This window comes from Xyrauchen texanus, chromosome 21 (genome assembly GCF_025860055.1).
Source record: "Xyrauchen texanus isolate HMW12.3.18 chromosome 21, RBS_HiC_50CHRs, whole genome shotgun sequence".
NCBI classification, from domain to species: domain Eukaryota; kingdom Metazoa; phylum Chordata; class Actinopteri; order Cypriniformes; family Catostomidae; genus Xyrauchen; species Xyrauchen texanus.
Genome location: NC_068296.1, coordinates 25,800,537 through 25,826,044, shown reverse-complemented (window position 1 = coordinate 25,826,044; position 25,508 = coordinate 25,800,537). Strand labels below are relative to the sequence as shown.

At 44.0% G+C, this 25,508-nt stretch overlaps 1 protein-coding gene across 1 annotated transcript in view; it reads right to left on the bottom strand.

The window, feature by feature from the left end:
* Positions 1-25,508, bottom strand: part of LOC127661998 (alpha-1,3-mannosyl-glycoprotein 4-beta-N-acetylglucosaminyltransferase C-like) — a 117,851-nt gene that overhangs the window by 17,932 nt on the left and 74,411 nt on the right. The window lies entirely within an intron of this gene.

Genomic DNA, 25,508 nt, shown 5'->3' with positions numbered 1-25,508 from the left:
CAGGGCATTTCTTTTGCCCACTCTTTACTGATAAATTGGTCAAAATCCGGCTCCTCATTTCTTTTGCATTCAGTGTGGACAAATTGCTTGCTGTTGGAAACTTGTTACATTGTGTCTGGTTAGGACGTTGTGTCGATTGTAGACACAAGTGGTCTCTTCTGAGAGCCTCGCGTACCTCTGAACTTGAGAAAAAGCCAATGTCAAGTTGGCAGACAGAATGTGCATGCCCCACCCCTGTGTCACGACTGCTTCACCCACCTCTGCAAGAGAGCTGTCTGTTGGATCTGACAGCGCATTCCAGCGGCTTTCTCCTCTCTGCACGCTGTGCAGATTCTGCCCCTGGGCGCTTCGACAGTGCTTCTCTCCTAAAAGAGTTTGATTTCTCTAAAAGAGTTTATTCTCCTCTAAAAGAGTTCTTTCTGGTAAAAAGAGCAACATACACGAGCAAGCGTTGAACGTCCTTTTTAAAGATGCCTTTCCGCTGCTGTGTAGTTCCTGGATGTGGCCGGTACCTCTCTAGATCCGACGGTCATAGACGCTGCCTTGTGTGCCTGGGTAGAGATCACACTGAGGCAGCATTTGTGGATGGTTCATGTTCTTACTGCGAGGACATGACCATGGCAACATTGCGGTCACGGCTTTCGTTTCTTAAAATGGCCGACATGCTTTCCCGGGCCACTGTGAGTGTTGGGTTGGACTGGAACCCTCTGTCCTGCGCCCAACCCTCGCTACTTGATGATTGGTACCTCGGCTACGGGTACCTTTCTTCCCAGAAGTGCATGACGAGCTGACAAGTTTGTGGAGGGCACCTTTTACTGCCCGGAACTGACCTCCTCGTTCGTCCACTCTCGCTACCCTGGATGGTGGGGCGGAGGTCCCTCAGGTGGACAGGGCAGTTGCGATCCACCTGTGTCCCAAGAACGCTGCCACCTGCCAGGACCGCCCGGTACTCCCCTCCAAGGCCTGTAGGACAATGTCGTCACTGACTGCTAAAGCCTACAGCGCCACTGGACAGGCCGCCTCCGCCCTGCATGTTATGGCTCTCCTGCAGGTACACCAAGCCAGGGCACTCAAAGAACTGCACCAGGGTAGTCCTGATCCAGACGTGCTGCAGGAACTGCGCTCTGTCACCGCCTCACTCTCAGGGCAATGAAGGTCACAGTGCAAGCACTCGGGCGGGCGATGGCCACCCTCGTGGTCCAGGAACGGCACCTGTGGATGAACTACGTCGAGATACACAACATTGACAAAGCCCGCTGTCTCAACGCCCCTGTCTCCCAGTTCGGACTCTTCGCGACACCGTTGACGATTTCGCCCAGCAGTTTTCAGCGGTGAGGAAGCAGATGGAGGCCATTTCTCACATCATGGCGCACCGCCGCAGCGCAGGCCACCCCCCCGTCTGCTCGCCGTGGCCGTCCCCCTGCGAAGAAACCACCGCCAGCTACACCTCAACCTGGGCCCCCCGTCTCCAAGACCTCTTCTAGGGCCCGTAAGACCCATAAACGTTCAAGTTTTTCTTTTGCCACTGATTTTTCTCAGCACCCAAGCCTCGGGACATGTGTTTGCCTCCCGCCGCGAGGCCCCACCTGGTACGTCCAAAATGATCGTCCCGTTAGTGCCCCTCGCACGGAGCTTAGACGCATGGCTTGCGCTTCCCAGCCCATCGTGATGGCTGGCCAGGACCATCCGACTCGGCTACGCGATTTAATTCGCCAGGCTCTCGGCTCGTTTCAGCGGTATTCGCTCCACTCGCACAAACGCCAGCACCTTACGAGCAGATTGCCACTCTGCTACTCAAGGACGCAAGATGAAGAAGGGTTTCTACAGCCCTTACTTCATCGTACCCAAAAAAGGTGGTGGGTTGTGTCCAATCTTGGACCTGCGAGTTCTCAACCAGACTTTACACAGACTCCCGTTCAAAATGCTCACGCAGAGGCAAAGCTCAAAGCCCTCTACTTGAAGACGACCCTCCTGATTGCATTTGCTTCCATCAAGAGGGTTGGGTTAGCGTTCTCTGTCAGCGACATATGTCTGGAGTTCGGTCCGGCAGATGCTCATGTCATCCTAAGACGTGACCGGGCTATGTGCCCAAGGTTCCTACGACCCTCGTGAACCTGAAGCACTGCCCTGGGAGGAGGCAGACCCAGCCACTTTGTTGCTGTGTCCGGTATGTGCTTTGTGTATCTACATGGGCCACACGAAGGGCTTTAGATGCACTTAGCAGCATTTCGTCTGCTTTGGCGGACGGCAGAAAGGGAACACCGTCTCCAAACAGAAGTTCGCTCATTGGGTTGTTGACGCTATTTTCCTAGCCTATCACACCCAGCCCCCCTTGCGGGTTCGAGCACTCTATGAGAAGTGTGGCATCCTCGTGGCCATCCCCACGGCACCTCCTTAGCAGACATCTGCAGAGAGGCGGGCTGGGCAACACCAAACACCTTTGCTAGGTTCTACAACCTCAGGGTTGAGTCGGTCTTGTCACGTGTTTTGTCAGGTCCGAGCCGGTACAACTCGGTAATACGGAGCAGCTCTCGCTTCCTGGACACTCTTCCTCCCTAGCCCTCTGGCCGCAGATTCAGCGGAGGAATTTGCAACCAGACCCACCACGAGTTGAGTGCTCAGTGTTGGGCTTAAGCTCCACGGGTATAATTCCCGCTTCAGGCAACTCCCTGTGACATATTTACCCATACGGGTACTGGGAACCTAAGTGCGGTACATGAAACCTTTTTAGTGGGGGCGTTGCGGAGGGTTACGTGCAGTTGACCCAACTGCTTCTAGCACGCAGCAACCTGCTATCACCTGGCTCAGGCAGTCACGTAACACTGGTAGTGCATGGTGTTTTGAAGTGGGACCCCTTGTGTCACTAAAATCAACACAATGTCGAGTGAGTGACAGAAGGGGAACTTCATGGTTACTGTTGTAACCTCCATTCCCCTATGGAAGGAACGAGACGTTGTCTTCCCCATGCCACGTCACTATCCCTACCACTGTAATGCGCCGTAACTGTATTCTCGGCTCCTCAGTGAAAACCTGACTGACATTCGCTCCCCTTTATACCCGTATGTCCGGGGGTGGGGCATGCAAATTATGTCTGCCAATTGGCCTTTTCTCAAGTTCAGAGGTATGCGAGGCTCTCAGAAGAGACCCCTTGTGTCACTACAATCTACACAATGTCTCGTTCCTTCCATAGGGGAACGGAGGTTACAACAGTAACCATGATGTTTTTAATCCTGAGTTAATGTAATCCTGGGTTATATTGTTTGATGTTTCACAATGTTTATACTTTACTCTGAGTTTGTTATTCACACTGTATTCCTCTGGCACAAAATAAAAAAATATGTTAATATAGCGGTAAGTGTAGTGTGAAATGTATTCCTGAAAAAGTAAACCTACACAAAGTAAACTTTCTGTTTATCACAAACAGAAGCTTGCAGATCAAACCGTAAGTTAAGGTTGAAATCTAGAGCCAGAGATTTTCTTTCAAATCAAGACAGCTTCATAAAACCTTTGTCAGCTGTTGCTTTTATGCTACTTAGGATGCAGAGGCATACCATAGAGTGGAAAAAAAGCTATTTTAACTAAGAAACAGATTAATAAATAACTCGAAAGCATTTCTTCCACATTTGATCTTGTGATCTGTTTTACATTATTCCTCAAGGGAATGCTGCACCTCACTGATATACAGCTCTGCACAAATATTTTTATTAATTAAGTCATCAGATTCAACTGCTTTCTGCTCTTGCTTTGTGTCAGAGCTTCAGACACTTAAATAGATTTTTCTCCTCAACAAAAGGGCTGACAAATAGAAAAATAGTACCGGCTTCAAATGATAAGAGACACTGCCTACAGATGAACACTGTGGGCCTGTGTGCAGAGATTAAACTTGATTTTGTTAATTAAATGAATTTCTGTGTGTTAATCAATTTGTGCATTGCAGCTCTGTTTATCAAAATTTGCCATTAGGCATATTTACAACAAAAAAATATAATTATGAACAGGATCATAGGTCTTTGTTGAATATGTGCATTCAACAACACATTTGAGAAAAGGGAAAATAATGTCTGCTTCATCATGTTTGTTGCAGTAGAAAATAAAAGGCTGTAGTTTATGACTAATGTAATTGACTATGCTCATATGAAGGCATTGATTAATAATTTGCATTTAAAAGCAATAATTATGATTCTCTACAGCTTGTGGTTAACCCCTTATGACCCCAAATGAGCCATATATATATATATAAAAAAGTATATATATATACTTTTTTTTTTTAGAATAACTATAACCAAATCTTCAAGTCAATTTAGGTGTAATAGTGCAATCCCATAAAGAATGGAAGCTTAAATTGTGAATTGACCTACATTTTCAATGTTGTCATGGGATTTTCATAGGATTGCAGCATTAATATGTTTGATGAGCTGAATGAACGTTACATTTTATTAATTGGTGAAAACATTGGTAAAGGAATAGTTCACCCAAAAATGAAAATTCTCTCATCATTTACTCACTTTCATGCCATCATATATGTGTATGACTTTCTTTCTTCCACTGAATACAAACAAAGATTTTTAGAAGAATATCTCAACTCTGATGGACCTTTCAATGCAATTGATTCAGTGGTTTAATATACAGTGCATTCAGAAAGTATTCAAACCATTCATTTTTTCACACTTAGTTATGTTGCAGTAATATTTTTTCTCACATCAATCTACACTCCATACACAATAATGACAAAGCAAAATGTATCTGAAATATCACATTGACTTAAGTATTTTATAACTTTGTTATGACACTTTTTAAAATTTAGCCCATGTGCATCCCATTTCTCTGGATCAATGTTGAGATGTTTCTACACTTTAGAAACAGTCCACTTATGGAAAATTAAATTGATTGGACATGATTTGGAAATGCACATACCTGTCTATTTAAGGTCTCACATCTGAAAATGCATATCAGAGCAAAAAGAAAGCCATATGATCAAAGGAACTGCCTGAAGAGCTCAGAGACAGGACTGTGTTGAGGTACAGATCTTGGAAAGGCTACAAAAAATGTTCAGCTGCAATGAAGGTTCCCAAGAGCACAGTGACCTCCATAATTCTTAAATGGAAGAAGTTTGGAACAACCAGGAATCTTCCTAGAGCTGGCAGCCTGGCCAAACTGAGCAATCAGGGGAGAAGGGCCTTGGTAAGAGAGGTGACCAAGAACCAGATGGTCACTCTGGTTGAGCTCCAGAGATCATGTGTGGAGATGGGAGTAACTTGCAGAAGGACAACCATCACTCCAACACTCCACCGATCTGGGCTTTATGGCAGAGTGGCCAGACAGAAGCCACTCCTTAGTGCAAAAAAGCACCTAAAGGACTCTCAGACAGAGAGAAACAAGATTCTCTGGTCTGATGAAATGAAGATGGAACCGTTTGGCCTCAATTCCAAGCGTCATGTCTGGAGGAAACCAGGCACCACTCATCACCTGCGCAATACCATCCCAACGGTGAAGCATGGTGGTGGAAGCAGCATCATGCTGTGGGGGTGTTTTTCAGTGGCAGGGAGTGCGGGACTGGTCAAGGTTGAAGGAAAGCTGAACACAGGAAAATACAGAGATATTCTTAATGAAAATCTGGTCCAGAGCGCTCAGGACCTCAGACTGGGCCGAACGTTCAATTTTGAACAGGACAATGACCCTTAGCACACAGCCAAGACAACGCAAGACTGGCTTAGGGACAACTCTGTGAATGTCTTTGAGGGCCCAACCAGAGACCAGACTTGAACCCAATCGGACATCTCTGGAGGGACCTGAAAATGGCTGCCCACCGACGGTCCCCATCAACCAGACAGAGCAAGAGAGGATCTGCAGAGAAGAATGCCAGAAAATACCCAAATCCAGGTGTGCAAGTTTGTCGCATCATACCCAAAAACTCTTGAGGCTGTAATCGCTGCCAAAGGTCCTTCAACTAAGTACAGAGTTAAGGGTCTGAATACTTATGCCAATGTGATATTTCAGTTTTTTCTTTTTAATAAATGTGCAAAGTTATCAAAAATATGGTTTTGCTTTGTCATTATGGGGTATGGAGTGTAGATTGATGTCAAAAAAAAATATTTAAAGCATTTTAGCATAAGACTACAACATTAAATATGAAAACATTATCTGAATAATTTGAGAATGCCCTGTGTCTTCTGAAGCGATGCAATCACTTTTGGTGTGAAACATATTCATATTTCAATTCTTTTTACTATAAATCTCCACTTCCACTTTCAGAATGTGAAAGTAAAAGTGGAGAATTATATTAAAAAAGGACTTACATTTGTTCAGTTTTTTTTAACCACACACCTATTATATTGCTCCTGAAGACAGATTTAACCACTGGAGTCTTATGGATCTCCAATTATTTTGTTGTTTGTTTGTCCTGTGTTTAGTAATCTTCAATCAATTTTCCAATGAACAAACTACTCAACATTCGGCAGCACATACCAGACAATCTTTTTGACTATTCGGACATTATGCTGGACATTTTAGTCGGAGGCACATCTGTGTTGTTTAAATGCGCTATGAGACGCAGGCGAGGGAAGCAAGCCGGTCAAGTTTCCTCATTGCGGCTTTTGAACAGTGCTGCCGAGAATTCATCTAGCGAATCTCTTCACTCTTCCTAACAAAACGGATGATCTACATCTCCTTACCTGTACAAACAAGGACTTTTAAAACTCTGCTGCCTTGTTTTTCACAGAAAACTGGCTGAGTGAAGCCATTCCAGACAGCACATTACATTTGCCAGGCTTTCAGTTGTTCAGAGCGGATCGCATCGCAGCGTTAACAGGGAAAACGAGAGGCGGTGGAACATGCTTTTACATCAGTGAAAGTTGGTGTACAGATGTAACAACATTAAAGAAGATGTGCTGTCCTAATTTGGAAGCGATCTTTATTAACTGTAAGCCTTTCTAGTCGCCACGGGAGCATTCCCTGTTTATTCTGGAGAGTATTTATATTCTTCCACACGTGTGCGTGAATGCAGCACTGCAACAGCTGGCACTACAGGGGGACAGGAAGGACAGCTGATCGTCCTCGCAGTGGCAGACCACGTGTAACAACACCTGAACAGGATCAGTACATCTGAATATCACACCTGCAGGACAGGTACAGGATGGCAACAACAACTGCCCAAGTTACACCAGGAACGCACAATTCCTCCATCAGTGCTCAGACTGTCCGCAATAGGCTGAGCGAGGCTGGACTGAGGGCTTGTAGGCCTGTTGTAAGGCAAGTCCTTACCAGACATCACCGGCAACAACGTCACCTATGGGCCCACCTTCGCAGGACCTGACAGGACTGGCAAAAAGTGCTCCTCACTGACGAGTCTTGATTTTGTCTCACCAGGGCTGATGGTCGGACTCACGTTTATCGTCAAAGGAATGATCATTACAACGAGGCCTGTACTCTGGAGCAGGATCGATTTGGAGGTGGATGGTCCGTCATGGTCTGAGGCGGTGTGTCACAGCATCATCCGACTGAGCTTGTTGTCATGGCAGGCAATCTCCCCGTGCATTACAGGGAAGACATCCTCCTCCCTCATGTGGTACCCTTCCTGCAGGCTCATCCTGACATAACCCTCCAGCATGACAATGCCACCAGCCATACTGCTCATTCTGTGCATGATTTCCTGGATCGGAGGGTTAGGGCTAGGGGCATTCCCCCAGAAATGTCCAGGAACTTGCAAGTGCCTTGGTGGAAGAGTGGGGTAATAACTCATAGCAAGAACTGGTAAATCTGGTACATATATATATATATATATATATAGTCTTATTATGTATTTTTATATATATACACATTTTCTATCCACTTTTTATTTTTATTCTATTTTTTTATTATCTTTGTCTTGTTGCTGTGTTGTTTGTGCACTGGAAGCTTCTGTCACCCAGACAAATTCCATGTATGTGTAAGCATAATTTACAATAAAGCTCATTCTGATTCTGATAAATGGCCCCTTAGAAAGTTGAACATTCAATCTATCCTGTCCACATTTGAATACATGTGGTGGGCAAATAAAATCCATCTGAGACTAAATAAAATTCAATAATACAACATTCAGTATGCTGTACTTAGCATTTGATGTATCTGCTAAATAGTATCTGATATAGTATCTAACAACTAACTAGCTAAACATTTAACATTTTGTTAAATCAATAATGATCAAAATGGCTGATATACTTAGCCATTGCATTTTAGCAGTATGTCAGCGTGCTTTGGTTATGTAGCACGAACACAGCAAATTTGATAAATCTGTTAAGGGTATGTTTGTGTAAGTTTGTAAATGCCTGCTAAAATGGCACCTTTTGACATAGGCTTTGCTCATCACCACATTCATAAGACATAAGCCGGTTCTCTGGAGCCTCTGGAGAACTGCAGAATCTTCACTAAAACACATGAAAAACATTGTTCAAATATTGCTGACACTGTCAGACACTACTAAAACCTGCTTAGTAAAAAAAAAATGTGATTGTTGCTTTGCTGCAGGCCGGGACAGCTTAGGTAGAATTTCTGTTTTCCTTGTATAAGTGACAATTCTTAAACAACGTGTGAACACTTGTTGTCTAGGAATTGATGACAACACAAAAGAAGGATCTTTTTACCCCTTCCCAGGTCTCTAACTTTCCTCCAAGCAGGTGACAGCTCTTTACAACTCATGGAGTCTCGTACTTAAGCCTTTCTGGGAGGTTACAGATAAAAGACGACATTTGTTTATATTCCCATCTCGAGACTTGGTGGCAGCCTATTTATAGCAATTCTCCTGCACAGAAGCCATGGAGGTGCTTTACTGTGAAGATCATCCAAATGTCTCTGTGTTTTGATGTATGAATAAATCCAGCACCCTGCGCGGATTTGGGCGCAGTCCAAGCTGCAGCAGGCACCAGCTGTACAGGTGGCTTTGCTTCAGGTTGGAAGCTCTGTGAAGAGCTAGAATGATCCTGAATACAAAGCAAATTCTATAATGGTTTACAAAGGCCAGCTGCTTTAATTGTAACAATAAGGGAGGCTAACAGCCCAGAATTGAAGTGCATTACTGAGAGAAAGTGAGATATTGAATGATTTACTGTTCGTTTTCACAGGCAAGTTGTAAGCTCTTTGGTCCTTTAAAAAATAATACATTTCAAAAGAAATGTTAATTTAAAATGAATAAATTAATGAATCAATCATATTCGGTCATTGAAGATATAATTCTAATTCTAAATCCTATTTAATAATACACTCTGAGGCCACATCCACACTAATCTGATTTGGTTTGAAAACTCTGCTTTCAGGCTACATCCACCTTAATACAGATATATTTGAAAACAGTGTTTTCGTTTTTGAAACGTTCTCTGTCCACAATGAAACACATGAAAACTCTTAAATCCCCTTATTGCGCATGCAAAAAAATTGCAGTTCCATGTCTGGTCTGAACCTAATTGTCCTTATGTTCCGTCACTGGACAACAATTCTGAGTAAAGTTCCTGTGAAGGAATGGAACGTGGAGGTTGTACAAATTAACATCTATCTTTAACAATGCTATCAAAGTGGATAACAGGCACAACAGCACCACTACAACATGGGCCACCATTTTGATTGTTTTGGGATGAATGGATCACATGACTACTCACATGATAACAAATACGTCATAGTTTTCTGATATCTCCATTTTCCCTGTCCACACTACAATGCAAAAACAGCCGTTCCCCTTCTGTCACTCACTCGCAGTTGTGTCGATGTAGTGACACTAGGGGTCTCTCTTGAGAGCCTCGGTTACCTCTTATCTTTGAGAAAAAGCCAATGAGAATCGGCGAACAGAATTTGCATGCCCCTCCCCCAGACATATGGGTAAAAATGGAGGGAAGCGTGCATCTGTTCAGATAGATTTTTTTCTTCGGAGCCGAGTGGTTGTGTTTCAGTGAGCAAATCCAGTGCTATTCCACTCACCTCTAAAAGAGACCACTAAACCCATGGGTATAGGGCCAGCACGGCTGGTGCTGGACGCAATTTTGGGAATTTAAAGGGTGCAGTTTCGCTCGGTAATTTCCCGCAGAACCACCCGTTCCCCAGCCCGAGATGAGACCGGCTCGCGGCCAGTCTGATGTCTCTTTCGGAGCCCCCGAGCTGGGGACTCGACTGGGCTAGTGCTTTCGGGTGTGCCTGCCCAGTCTGAGGCCGACGACAAGCTGTCCGCTATGTACACGATAGTGGGGCTGGACTGGAACCCTCCGTCCTCCATTCCGTCCTCCCCTCAGCTGCTCACAGCCATAAACCCCCCGGTTCTTTTCTTCCCAGAGGTGCATGACGAGCTGACGAAGTCATGGGGGGGACCTTTCACAGCTCAAAACTGATTTTCTCGCTCGTCCTGCTCCCCCCACTGCAAGGCTGCACCTCCAGGTACGTCACACGTGATTGTCCCCTTAGTGCCCCTCGCCCGGAGTTTGGACGCATGGCTTACGCTTTCCAACCTGTTGCGGTGGCTGGCCAGGACCATCCAACTCGGCTACACGATTCAGATTTCCAGTTGCCCGCCCCACTTCAGCGCCGTCTGCTTCAACGCGGTGCAGGTAGAAACCACCTCCACCCTGCGTGCATAGATCGCAACCCTTCTGGGGAAAAGATTATTTCTTCTTAGATTGAACTATTTTGTGTCAGTATTTTTCAGTAATGAAAGGAATACATTTTTAATCAATATTTTTCCCAACTCATTCACCATCTTGGGTTTTTCCACTGAGCTTTGCACATTTCTGTATTTTAAATTTTAATTTAAATTAATTCTGAATTGTAATCTGGTACAAATTACATAATTTAAATTGTATTTGATAATGTAATCACATCAGATGGTGGCGCGGCAGCGGCCACTCCGGATCCAAAATGGTGGTATTTTTGTCACTTAGCCTGACGTTTACGGCACATGAACATCGAAGCAACCGGTGTTCGTGTCTACCATCGCCAGACATTATTAAAATATAAGATTCATGCAACAAACAAGCTGCATGATGATCTGCAGGAGTTGCTATACGAACTCGGCTTGCTGCGGAGACCAGGCCTCCAGTCCTCGGTGTCGCCTGATGCTGGTGCCCGGAGACATCTTAAGCAGTGTGCGAGGAAGCGAAAGCGCGGCAAGAAGGTGGGGGTCCATGCTAGGCTAAAAACAAACCCTAGCCGTCCGGCTCTCCCGTCTATCCTGCTCTCAAATGTTTGCTCCCTGGACAATAATGGACTACATCCGACTCCAGCAGACTACGCAGTGTGAGCTTAGAGACTGCTGCGTCTTTGTTTTCACGGAGATGTGGCTCAGCGACAGAGTTCTGGACAGCGCCATTCAGCTAGATGGGCTCGCCTCGGAGTTTACATTCCCCCAAGCGCTAACGCTAAGGAAGCGCTCTGTGAACTGTATGGGGCTATGAGCGAACTGCAGAACGCTCACCCTGATGGACTGTTTATTGTCGCCAGAAATTTAAACCATGCGAATCTCAAGACAGTGCTCCCTAAATTCCATCAGTATGTGGACTTTGCAACGAGAGGCGCGAACACGCTTGATCTTGTTTACACAAACATCCCAGGCGCGTACCGGGTGCCACCACTATCGTCCCCATGCCAAAGAAGTTTGCAGTGTCCTGCCTCAATGACTACCGTCCCGTCGCACTCACACCCATCATCATGAAATGCTTCGGAAGGCTCGTCATGAGGCACACTAAGATCCAGCTGCCCCCTCACTAGACCCACTGCAGTTCGCGTATCGTCCAAACCGTTCAACAGACGACACTATCGCCACCACCTTCCATCTGGCCCTCACCCACCTAGACAAAAAGGACTCATATGTTCGAATGCTGTTCATAGACTTCAGCTCAGCATTCAACACAATAATTCCTCAGCACCTGATTGGAAAGCTGAACCTGCTGGGCCTGGACACCTCCCTCTGCAACTGGATCCTGGACTTCCTGACTGGGAGACCTCAGTCAGTCTGGATCGGGAACAGCATCTCCACCACCACCACACTGAGCACTGGGGCCCCCCAGGGCTGTGTGCTCAGTCCACTGCTGTTCACTCTGCTGACTCACGACTGTGCAGCAATGCACAGCTCGAACCACATTGTCAAGTTCGCAGATGACACGACCGTGGTGGGTCTCATCAGCAAGAACGACGAGTCAGCGTACAGAGAGGAGGTGCAGCGGCTAACGGACTGGTGTAGAGCCAACAACCTGTCTCTGATTGTGGACAAAACAAAAGAGATGGTTGTTCACTTTAGGAGAGCACAGAGTGACCGCTCTCCACTGAACATCGACGGCTCATCTGTGGAGATCGCCAAGAGCACCAAATTCCTTGGTGTTCACCTGGCGGAGAACCTCACCTGGTCCCTCAACACCAGCTCTATTGCCAAGAAAGCCCAGCAGCATCTCTACTTCCTTCGAAGGCTGAGGAAAGCACATCTCCCACCCCCATCCTCACTTCATTCCATAGAGGGACTATTGAGAGCATCCTGAGCAGCTGCATCACTGCCTGGTTTGGGACTTGCACCGTTTCAGAACACAACGCACTGCAGAGGATAGTGAGGACAGCTGAGAAGATCATTGGGGTCACTCTTCCCTCCATCAAAGACATTTACAAAAAACACTGTATTGCAAAGCAACCAGCATTGTGGATGACCCCAGACACCCTTCACACAAAACTCTTCACCCTCCTGCCGTCTTGCAAAAGGTCGTGATCATACACACCCGGTCCCTTATCAGGCTAATCAAGCCTCCAAGAGGGATAAAGGCTGACTGCGGAGGATTGTGCAGGAGAGAGAGACAGTTTACGGACATGTCCGTCATATGAGTGTAACGTAGTTCAATGAGAAGGAGGAGGCGAGAACCGGCTTGACAATATAAATAATATTTTTATAATAAACTGAAACAAAAGACACAAACACACACACACACACAACGGACATGTCCGTAAACTATCTCTCTCTCCCGAACAATCCTCCGCAGTCTGCCTTTATCCCTCTCGGAGGCTTGATTAGTCTGATAAGGGACCGGGTGTGTATGATCACGACCCGGCCCCGCCCTCTGCCCTGCCACCGTACCGAAGCATTCGGGCCCTCACGGCCAGACTGTGTAAAAGCTTCTTCCCCCAAGCCATCAGACTCCTCAATACTCAGAGACTCGACTGACACACACATGTGTCCTGAGTTGCTTTTATTTATTGTCACTTTATATCTGGCTGCTACCTCAATAACTGCTATGTGCAAAGAACACTATCTCATAGTATGTTATGTTAACATTTGGCATTTTTAGAAACTATCATCTTTTTGCACTACTGTGTACTGGTCGGCGCTGCACTGTGCCCATTGTACTGTTAATTATTAGTAATTTATTGTACTGTCCCGTACATTTGCACAAGTTTGCACGTATACTTTATATATGTCATTTAGTCTGTGTAGTCTCATGTGGTTCTGTGTTTGTCCTATGTTGTTATATGTAGCACCATGGTCCTGGAGGATGTTGTCTCATTTCACTGTGTACTGTACTAACTGTATATGGTTGAACGACAATAAAAACCACTTGACTTGACTAATCCCTTGGATTACATTATCCAAAGAAATCTAACCAAATTGCTTTTGGATTACTTCTGACTTAACTCTTTATTTAATGTCATATTAATTTGAGTACATTTCGAAATAATGTACCATTACAGAAAACATATTTAAAGGTGCTGTAAGCAAATTTTGTCATTCTGGAACATTCACAAGACTGAGCCGTTAAATTAGACAGCCCCCTCTTTTCAAAAATATTCACACATTTTAAAATTCTCAGTTTGGCTTCTTGCTAAAAATTTGTAATTCATTTTTATCCAAATGTGTTAAGCCCTAACTTTTAGATATATGGTGCATCATACAAGGCCAGCCTTTTGAGTGAGGTCCTGCCATTGCCGTGAAGCAGAGTTTTACCTTTAAAATCAGTCAGAGACACACAGACTTTTGAAATTCTACCAGCACAGAGCATAAATTGTGCGCCCATATGGTTTCTCCTTTCCCTAAAACGTAAAAGCTTCTTTGGATCTAAAAACTAGTCAGGCTTTCAGGTTAACAAATTTAACTGCAAAATGGATTGCTGTAGACAGTAGGCAAGTGTTACGCCTGTTTCACACAAACTCCGTGTGCAGTGCGTATGCGGTGCGTATACAGTACAGGAGCAGCAAGCGCTATAGTGCATTCACATATGCTGCGTTTGCAGTGCGCTACTGATCCGCAGTTTCTGTGTGCCACAAAATCAAAAATGTGTAAGGAATTTTGATTTTAAACCCAAACATTAACTTTGAGATTGTTAAAGGCATTGAAACAGTATGAAAATTCATTTTAATCATTGTGATTCTTTGTTTTACATGTAGTTCGAGTTGTTGACAGAAGAAAAGCTATCGCGCTATAGCTGTTGCTAATAAGGAGAAGAATGAGATGCATTTGCGTTCACTCTGTCTTTTTTTAGGGTAAAAAAATCATACATGATGGCATTTTGCAACTTTTGGGACTATAATCATACTTTTTTGTTTTTCTTGTCCCTGTAATTTAGTAACTGTAGAACACATTAACTGAAATTATGCGTATATGATGAAATTATTACAGTTTCTTGACAATCTATGTCTATTTTAATGTGAACAATGCGCTGCCACTTTAATTCAGTGCGGTGCAGCACAGCAAAAATAGACTCGTAAACCATCGCTGCACTGCTGTATACGCACCGCAACTGGAATGAATCGACGGACTGCATTCGCGTGCAGTGTAAAAGCTCTAACCTGTTAACACGGGTACGGAAAAAAATACGCACTGCATACGCACCGCATACGCACTGCAAACGGAGTATGTGTGAAACGGGCATTAGGCTTATGTCCAATGATGTCAATATATTATTGACTTAAGAAGCCAATTTTTGTTTTCTATTTAATGCTTTACTTTTCTACCACAGTAATGTCATGTCTTTAAATTGTCTTCATTTGGTGCTTGGCATTACGACCTGAATGACACCACTTCTAAAACAGAACCTTGTTAATGCACATACTCTTATGTATGTTCAGTGAAAATAAAGTAAATGCCAACACAAGTCTAAATTCAGAGCTCAACTCACATGTTGCTTTCTTTTCCAACAGATGCATCTAGACATCACAAGGGGCTTGATCCATTAACCAAGGGAAGAATGACTGAAAGCAACACTATTGTGCAAAATTCTCCTCCCTTTTCTTATACGAGACAGGAGTGGTGGGACACCACTCTTTCCTAAAAGCTTTGAAAAATCCAAGGTGACCGCTGGGTCACAAGTGAGAAATGGGAAAATGACTGTGGGGTGTGCGTCCACTAGCAGATAATGTGAAAGCACTATCTCCTCTCAGCACATTTTTGTGAGAAAGAAAATCCAATGCTAAAGCATTTACAACAGAGACTCTCTCTCTCTCTCTCTCTCTCTCTCTCTCTCTCTCTCTCTCTCTGAAATGATGGGCAGTCCATTGTTTATCTACTAACAATAGCTATTGTGCATCAAAGTCAAGAGAAATACTCAACAATCTAATTTCAACAATTTCATTGCTTTGCTATGATTCATTTGCAAAAGAGTGAGTGTAAGCAGGCCTGCTCTAAAATCCTTATTCACAATTATTTGTTTGCAGAGGATTTAGCAAATATATTTAATGAGCAGCAAACATTCTCATAGTCCATATAAAAACATTAACACTGGAATAATAATAATAAATAAATAAAATTCTACATCATTGTATTTTACCTTGTCTTCCAGTGAAAATATATTTAAAACATGATGTCATGTTTATTCTGTTGGTTCCTGTTTTTCATGTCTCTTATTTTGAAAAGTTCATGCCATGTTTTGTTCCTGTTTCCTTGTCATGTGATCTTCCTGTTTCCCTCCATGTTCATGTGTCTTGTTTTCATTGGTTCATTGTTTGATAACTTTGTTATCAGTTCTAGTTTGTCATTGGTTTTAGTTTATTGTCTTGTTATCTTGTTTAGAGTTCTGTTTGGTCATTGGCTTATGTTTCCCCATGTCCATATATTTAAGCCCTCATGTTTGCGATTGTCTCTTGTCTAGTATTGATGTTAGTTTGTGTAACAGAGGTCAGGTCAGGTCAGGTCAGGTCAGGTCAGGTCAGGTCAGGTCAGGTCAGGTCAGGTCAGGTCAGGTCAGGTTTAGTTCATGTTCAGTTTGAGTTTATGTGTGAGTTTCTTGCATAATCATCGCTTTGTAATAAAACTGCACTTGGGTTCTACACATCGTCTTCGTCATTGCCAGCTACACATCGTTACACATGATCAGTGCACCATCCTCAAAAAAAGATTAAATTACTTGAAGCTAAATTGTGCAAGATAGGCTATAAGAAATGTTTCCAGAGAATATTAATTTAAGTTTTTAAAAGCCTAAAATAAGGAGAAAAACAACAACAATTTGACTAAGGAGTAAGATTCCTAAACAAACAACGCAAGCTATGTTTTCTCAAAACAAGTCTTATGGTCACACTTTACAATAAGAATTTATTAACACATTAGTTAATGCATTAAAATAGTAAATTTGTAGTTCATTGTTAGTTCACAGTGCATTAACTAATGTTAACACACAGTATGCAATCATTGATTTTAAAAATGTATTACTTTATGTTGAAATTAACATTAACCAAGATTAATAAATGCAGTGAAATATTGTTCATTGTTTGTTCATTGTTAGTTCATTGCGAGAACATGACCATGGCAACATTGCGGTCACGCCCGTAGGCTGAATCCTTCTAGGCCACGCCTCTTCCCCTCATGGGATCTCCCAATGGTCCTCCTGGGCCTTCGGAGACCCTCGTTTGAGCCGCTAGAGTCAGTCAAGCTGAAAGCCCTCTCAGATAGGGGTGGTAGTCATCGTCTTTACTCGCTGAGCTACCCAGACCCCCAGTTGCACTCATTATTAACATTCAATGAGCAAATAACTTTTAGTTTATCCAATCTAAAATAACTTTGTCTTTTTCCTGTATGACATTACAACATTATGTATTTTATTGCTTGAAGGTAAGGTTTTTTTAACTTTTGTGATTGCTTTAGCACACTTTGAATAATTAGAATAAATGCTTTTATCCAAAGCAACTTACAGTGCATTTCTGCTATTTTATCAGTATGTGCACTCCTCGAAAACATAAAGTTGGCATTGCACTAGTTGCACAACAGAAACAGGAAAACACATTTATTCTCTTCAAATCTATATTTGAATTAAAGTACCCAGCATTTTGCAACATAATTATTCAAAGAGAGGCATATTTTTTAATTATTTGCATAGCAGTTTCTAGATAAATTTAAAATAAATGGCATTATGTTTTTCATTTATTTTAATTGTGAGAGTGATGGAAATGTAAGGAAATTAGAAATTACAGTATATGACATCCAAACTACTGATTTATGCTATTTAGAGGAACTAACTGGAAAAATTGAGGGGAAACAAGCTGAGATCTTTTGCAAAATAATGTTTTCACTGCTGTAGAAGTCTTATGTCCTTTGGTAATGCCTGCTTAGGTAGATGTTCATATGGAGTCAAATGAGGGTCTAAGCCATATGTAATGCAATCAGTCCTTAATTAATGAACACTGCTCACCGACATTTATGCTTGTAGATGTATGGAATAACTTTCTGACTTCCACACGTTTATTTCCTCAATCACACTTTAAAAATTAAAATTGTTACATCACAACAAAAAAGGTCATGACCGTTACAACCCAAGACCAGTTTTAATTGTTTGTCTGGGCCTAAGTCAACTTTTGAGCCACAGCATAAATGTAGACCAGGTTTTAAAACTGTATAACTGCATTAGCAAGGAATTAATCTAAGCAGAAGAGTAAGTAGAAACAGAAATCTAACTGTCTATCACAAAACAAGGCACCAAGCATTTATGCAAATATACATATATCAATGCCCCATTACTGATTGCTAACATACTAAATGAAGAGGGGTCAAAGAGGACATGTTGTCGGTGATTCACATTGGAAGTTTCTTAAAGTAAATGAATAAATAAACATTTAAGAATAAAACTGCTGCAGTGGCTGCTGCCTGTGCTTTTGGCTGCCAGTTTTTCGTTAGGCTTTGAAGTTCCCCAGCATGCCTGAGGTAATATAAAACACAAAACTTTTTTTTACTTCACAAAGGTAAAGTTTCAGTGGAGTTTCAAACCACAGAAAAATCTTACATTTGGCATCCTTCTGATGTTTAGCACACAGCACATGTTCCCTGGTTCCTCTAAGAATGTATTTGGTGCACAGACTTGCAGTATTTCAGAACTTTCTCTCTAGCTCAAATGGTGGAATAGAAGAACAATGGCTGCTGCTATTGCGAGCACAACAGAATACTGAATTAGATAGCTGTAAAAGTCAAGGTTCTTTCATTATTGATGATAACATAAAGAATTTGGAAGTTGGCGATAAAGTGACCATTGATCTATATTTAGACTTTATAATGTGTACAACACACAATCATATACATATTCTCTATTAATTCTTCCTCTTTCTACCTATCATTTGTCAATACTTTTATAAAAAGATACATGTACATATTCACCGTAAACCCTAATGCTCAAAATAATGACTTGTTTTGAGTAGAGAAAAATGTAATCATACAAATTAGTTGTAATTGTCACGAACCCCGCTCCCTCGCTCCGCCCCCTCGAGCTCGCACGCTCGTTTTGCCCCCTCGAGCTTGCACGCTCGTTTTGCCCCCCTCGAGCTTGCACGATCGTTTTGCTCCCTCGAGCTCGCACGCTCGTTTTGCTCCCTCGAGCTCGCACGCTCGTTTTTGCTCCCTTGAGCTGCCTCGCTCATTTTGCTCCCTCGGGCTTCCATGCCCGTTTTGCTCACTTGAGCTTGCACGCTCGTTTTTGCTCCTACGAGCTCACATGCTCGTACACTATCTCCCCCCTCGGGCTCACATGCCCGCTCCCAATCGCCAGAACATTATGTACACCTGCACTCGCGTCATCTGCACTCCTGTTCATTGTATACACCTGCATTCGTCCCTATCACCTGTCATTGTTTACACCTGCACTCGTCTCTATAAATATCACAGCACACTCGTCTCCTGCTTGTTGGTTATTGTATTTAGTTTCCCGTGTCTTTGCCCCCCGCTAGTCTCGTCTAGTTTTGAACTCCTCTTGTCCTCCTCTTAGCTTGCCAGCTCCCCTTGTTCCCCTGTCTTTTGCTCCCACTAGTCCCGTCTACTCTGATCCTGTTTCCCGGCTTCGACCTCCCCACTCTCGTTGACCACTCTCTCCCGGATTTGCCCCTTTACTCGACTTTGTTTCCCCGGCTTTTGACCCTACGCTACCCTGACCATTCTCCCTCTGGATTTTCCGTGCTGTACTTTTGTTTGCCTGCAAATAAACGCAGTTTAGACTTACATTGTGACTGTCTCTTCTTGTGCGGGTTACAGTAATAAATTAACCTTCTAAAATTTAGAGCTTTATCTTTCTTTTGAGTTCACGAAACCGACACATTTTAAGTAACCTGAATTGTTCTATTGTTTTGAGTTTAATTAACTTGTCTCTTTAAATTTAAAGGAACTTACATTTAATTGAAACTGGGCATGGGATTTCTATTTTCCAGCATGTTTAGCATGGCACTAGACACGGAGAGTAAATGTTAAAATTAAGTGTTATATAATGTGTCTTTGTGCAAGATGAATGTAAAGGGGAAGACCTGTTGAATGGAAGTCCAGGAGTGCCATTTACAAAAGAATGAAGGAATAAATTATCAATCTATAAATTTGAAAATAAAATGTGAATAAATAAACCAATTTATAAATGGACAAATAAATAAACACATTCATAAATTTGAAAATTGACAAATAAATAGACAGATTACATTTTTTTATTTAATTCATGTTTTAAATTGTACTTATATTTAGTAATAAAACAGCTAAAAATTTTAAATTGCTTTTCTTCATCCATTTGCCAGTTGCTTTTCTTTATTGTTTGACTTTTCCTTTTCTTTTACCATTTGTCATTCCACACCACCTGAAGCACAGGAGTGCCAATTAAAAAAGAATGAAGGAATAATTATCAATCTATTAATCTGAAAATAAAAACTAGAATAAATAAGCGCATTTATAAATGGACAAATAAAAAGACACATTTAAATGTTAATTCATGTTTAAAAATGTCTTTATATTTAACAATAAAAATGTACATTAATAAATCATATGTATTTCATGTTTAAAAAGTCATTACATGATGCAATAAATGAGTACATTAATGAGTTTTTTAAATGCACTTTTTAATGCACTTTAAAAACAGTTTAAATTGCATTTTAAAAAGGTATTTGGCAAATGGTCATTTGCCAATTGCTTTTCCTCATTCATTTTCCAATGGCTTTTTCTTTTTGTTTTTCTTTTCCTTTTCTTTTTCTTTTCCTTTTCTTTAACCAATTGCGAATCAAGTAAACAAAAAAATGCAATTGGACTGTTGATGCAACCAATGAACTTGACTCAGTAAAAGACACCCCCATGTGCCACTTGAAGAGGATGTAAGTCAGCATGTCATTGGAAGATGGTACGAGCAGTTTACATGATATTATTGGGTCTGCGCACAAGAAACAGATACGAAACATATCAGAAGGGCTCGTTCACTGTTGCTGTGAAATGCTGAATGCAGCCCTACCAGAGCGTGCACATTGATGCGTACAGAAATGACTTATTAATGTTCTATTTTATAGCTAAATATAAGTACATTTTAAAACATGAATTAAATAAACACATTTAGATGTGTTAATTTTATCACATTTTCAAATTAATACATTGATCATTTATTCCCTCATTCTTTGGCACATCTTTGACACTTGGTAAATGGCACTACTGGGCTTCCATACTGTTGGTGTTTAATGTTTTGTTTAGAAGAGTTTCTGTAATGTTGTAGTTTTGGGGGTTACCATTATATACAGTATATAGCATTACTTATTGAGCAATTGCTAAGCTAATCAAAGGATAGTGTTTCCAATTAGCATGCATTCAGAAAAAGTGCCAAAACTGCCGTAATTTAGTTTGACATTTTCCACATTCTTCCTGAATTTAACTCATTTTGAATTAAACCATCTTAAAGGTACAGTCCCAAAAATATGTTCATATGTTCACAAATGATCTCTGTTATGACTGGCTAACATCTTGTATGTTAACTGCAGCATAGTTCCAATGTAGGTCATCAGGGCAAGCATCTTGAGGCAAAGAAAGACCACCATACTGTACTTCAAGATGGAAGTTAAGGACACCCAGACTTCAGGGAGAAGAAGCAGAGAAACTAGATTACAGATCTTTTACTGCTTCCCTCACAGTACTCCAGATCAACCTTTGGCTTATTGCCAACATTTCCAAGCATACTGAAAATGAATATGCATTATGGTTCCCGTGAATCCATTTGAAAGGCAGAATAGTAATGAAGAAAAAGTGCTCTAAAAAATGCAATTAATCTTATGTAAAATGCCTGCCCAATGTTGCTAATTAGATGCCATTTTAATTACTGCATAAATTGTACAAGAAAGACAGTTTACTAAAGGTGGTAAATACTATTGTTTAATTACTATTTGTTTAATGCCATAAAAGCAACATACTGTAAAATAGATTTTGTTCAATACAGTACAACAAATCGTCATGGTTACTGTCGTAACCTCCGTTCCCTGAGGGAGGGAATGAGACGTTGTGTCGAATGAAGTGACACAAGGCGTCTTCCTTGGATGCTGAATCGTACCTCTGAACCTGAGAAAAGGCCAATGTCAAGTTGGCAGACAGAATTTGCATGCCCCGCCACGGACATACCCCGCCCTGGCGATTTATGTACGCTACCGTCGCAGTGCTGTCTGATCGGATCAAGACGTGCTTGCCTCGGATTAGTGGGAGAAACTTCCATAGGGCAAGAATTATAGACATCAACTCTAGGCAATTAATGTGCCAACGCTGCCAGGTTCCTCTCCAGGGGCCAGCAGCAGCGTGCCAATTGCACACGGCGCCCCAACCCTGTCGAGAGGCGTCTGTGGTTACCACGACACGTCTGGAGACCTGCTGCAGGGGGACACCAGTCTGCAGAAAGCAGAGGTCTGTCCAAGGGTTGAAAGTCTGATGGCAGGAAGGGGTGATTGTCACACGGTGTGTGCCGTGGCACCATGCCCATCTCGGGACTCGAGTCTGTAGCCAGTGCTGTAGGATGCCATATGCCCCAGGAGCCTCTTGAATTGTTTTAGAGGAACCGCTGTGCCGGGCTCGAAGCGAGCAAAGCACCTGAGCACTGACTGAGCGCGCTCGTTGGTGAGCCGCACTGTCATTGGAACGGAGTCTAACTCCATGCCGAGAAAAGAGATGCTCTGAACCGGGTCGAGCTTGCTCTTTTCCCAGTTGACCTGAAGCCATAGACGGCTGAGGTGCCTGAGCACCTGTCCCTGTGGGCCAGGATGAGCCAGTTGTCGAGGTAGTTGAGTATGCGGATGCCCACTTCCCTTAGGGGGGCAAGAGCGGCCTCTGCGACCTTCATGAAGATGCAAGGGGACAGGGACAGGCCGAAGGGGAGGACCTTGTACTGAAACGCCTGGCCGCCAAATGCGAACTGTAAGAACGGTCTGTGTCGAAGCAGAATGGAGACATGGAAGTACGCTACCACTGCGAACCAATCTAGCTGTTGAACGCAGGTGAGAATCTGTTTCTGCGTGAGCATTTTGAACGGGAGTCTGTACAAAGCCCGGTTGAGAACTCGCAGGTCCAAGATTGGTCACAACCCGCCGCTTTTCTTGGGTACGATGAAGTAAGAGCTGTAGAAACCCTTCTTCATCTTGGCTGGAGGGACAGGCTCTATCACATCTTTGAAGAAACTCCGTGTGAGGGGCACTAACGGGACTATAATTTTTGACGCGGCAGGGAGAGCAGGTAATAATGCGTCAGGAGGCAAAAGAGCGTCCTCAGGCTTGGGTGCTGAGAAAAGACTCAAAGCACTTACCTTGCCCTGCGCACCCGGCAGGAGGCGGGTTAGAGACTAAGGAAGAGGTCCTAAGGAGGCGTCTTCGGAACTCGTCAGTGCTGGCCTGCCGGGGCTGATCAGTCGTGGGGCCGGAGGCGAGAGAGCTGCGTCAGGGGAACCGGGACTGTAGAGTTCTAGGGATGGAGTGCCATGAGAACGGCACACACCTGCTGGATGACCCATGGAGTGGGGAAATCGCTCTTTTATTGAACATGTGGGTACCGCAACCCGGAGAGGGTGCGGCAAATGAAAATAAGGAAAACAAATATTCTTCTACTGGCCCTCCACCAGGGGATGGAGTGGTCTTGGTACCATCTCCGGAGCGAACATCCGACTGCCTGGGTTGCCCGTCTAAGGAGCGCTTCTGAGCTTTTCTGGTCCGGGAAAGGGTCCTGGAGATGGGGGGCGTACGCTGCCAGTGAGGTGCTCGGCGCTGGGCCATTTTTGGTGGCAGGGGGACGCCCTCTGCGATCAGGCGGGGCACGGGGTGGGCTGTGTGAAATCGCCCCGTCTGCTTCTTCACTGCCGAGAACTGCTGGGCGAAGCTGGGAGACGGGGCATTGCGAAAAACTTAGCCTTGTCAACATTGCGCATCTCGACCATGTTCAGCCAAAGGTGGCGTTCCTGGACCACAAGGGTGGCCATCGCCCACCCGAGTGCTTGCGCTGTGACCTTCGTGGCTCTGAGAGCAAGGTCGGTGGCAGAGCGCAGTTCCTGCAGCATATCAGGATCGGGACTACCCAGGTGCAGATCTTTAAGTGCCTTGGCTTGATGGACCTGCAGGAGAGCCATGGCATGTATGGCGGAGACGGCCTGTCCGGCGGCGCTGTAGGTTTTGGAAGTCAGTGATACAGGCTCTAGAAGGGAGTACTATGCGGTACAGCCAGGTGGCTGCGTTCTCTAGGCACAGATGGATCGCAACCGCCCTATCCACCTGGGGGACCTCCGTGTACCCGCGGGCCACTCCACCATCCAGGGTAGTGAGAGCGGACGAGTGAGAGGGTCGGTTACATGCAGTGAAAGGTGCCCTCCATGACCACGTCAGCTCATCATGCACTTCCGGGAAGAATGGCACCGAGGGGTGTGGCTGTGAGCGGCGCCGGGCACCCAGGTACCAGTCGGCAAGCCGCGAAGGCTGTGGGGAGGACGGGGGGTTCCAGTCCAAGCCCACGCTCACGGCAGCCCGGGAAAGCATGTTGGCCATCTGCGCGTCCGCCTCCGACTGGGCAGGCTGGCCCGAAGGCGGCAGACCAGTCGAGTCTTCCGCGTCAGACGCCTGGACGCTCTCCAATACAGCGGTGATGTCATCATCCAAGGCTGCCCGTGAGGCATGTCGCACTCATCCCGAGCCCGGATGGAAGCACACGAGCGTGTTGGGGGGCGGGTGGTTTGTGGGGATTTACCTGGCGAAACCGAGCCAGTCATCATCACAGTATCGCCTTCATCACCAGCTGGGTCGTCCTCAATCCCGTGGGAAGAAGGAGCGACGCAGGGGGCGGCAGAAGTGGCATTCACCTTCAGGAAGGAGAGCTGCGACTGCAACGTTGCCATGGTCATGTTCTCGCAGTGAGAACATAAACCATCCATGAACGCCACCTCAGTGTGTTCGCTACCCAGGCACACGAGGCAGCGTCTGTGGCCATTGTTCTTGGAGAGAAATCGACCGCATCCAGGAACAACACAGGGGCGGAAAGGCATCTTGAAAAAAACGCGTCCTGAAAAGGATGTTCAACGCCGCTGTGTATTGCTCTTTTGTGAGTGGAAAACTCAGACTCTTTTACAGGAAATACAACACTTTTAGGAGGAGACACTCTTTTAAACAGAAAGAAAGTGCTCAGCGCCCAGGGGCGTGAACTGCACAGCGTGCAAAGAGAGAGACGCCAGCTAGAAATGCGCCGTGCGGATCCAACAGCAATGCTTCTCGCTGGTAGAGGTGAGTGGAATAGGAGTGAAACTCAGCTGCTTGCTGCACAACCATTTGGCTCCGAAGAAAAATTCTGACTGGCATTCGCTGCCCCACTTCCCGCTTATACCCATATGTCCAGGGTGGGGCATGCAAATTCTGTCTGTCAACTTGAAATTGGCCTTTTCTCTGGTTCAGAGGTACGATTCGGCGTCCAAGGAAGACCCCTTGTGTCACTTCATTCGACACAACGTCGAGTGAGTGACAGAAGGGGAACACTCTTTTATCTTAAATAAACCTTTTAGAAAATTACTGCAACATGCTATAAACCAAACTCACAAACAGCAGCAAGACAAATAAAAAAATTTAAATTTAAATGTGAAATTGGATTCATATGTTTGGCATACAGGCAATGTTTTACAGCAAGATAGCATTGTGGGAGTAGATGCTTGAGGCATAAGATTACACTGAGCCTGCAGAATAAACGTTCATGTTCTAGAAGCATGGTGTCATCATGTTTTTTTAATTTAACTGTAGGTGAAAACTAGGTCCTCCCACAATAAGCTTTAGGCCTGATAACCTCTTCCATTGTTATTATACTTCCACAGGTCAGAGAC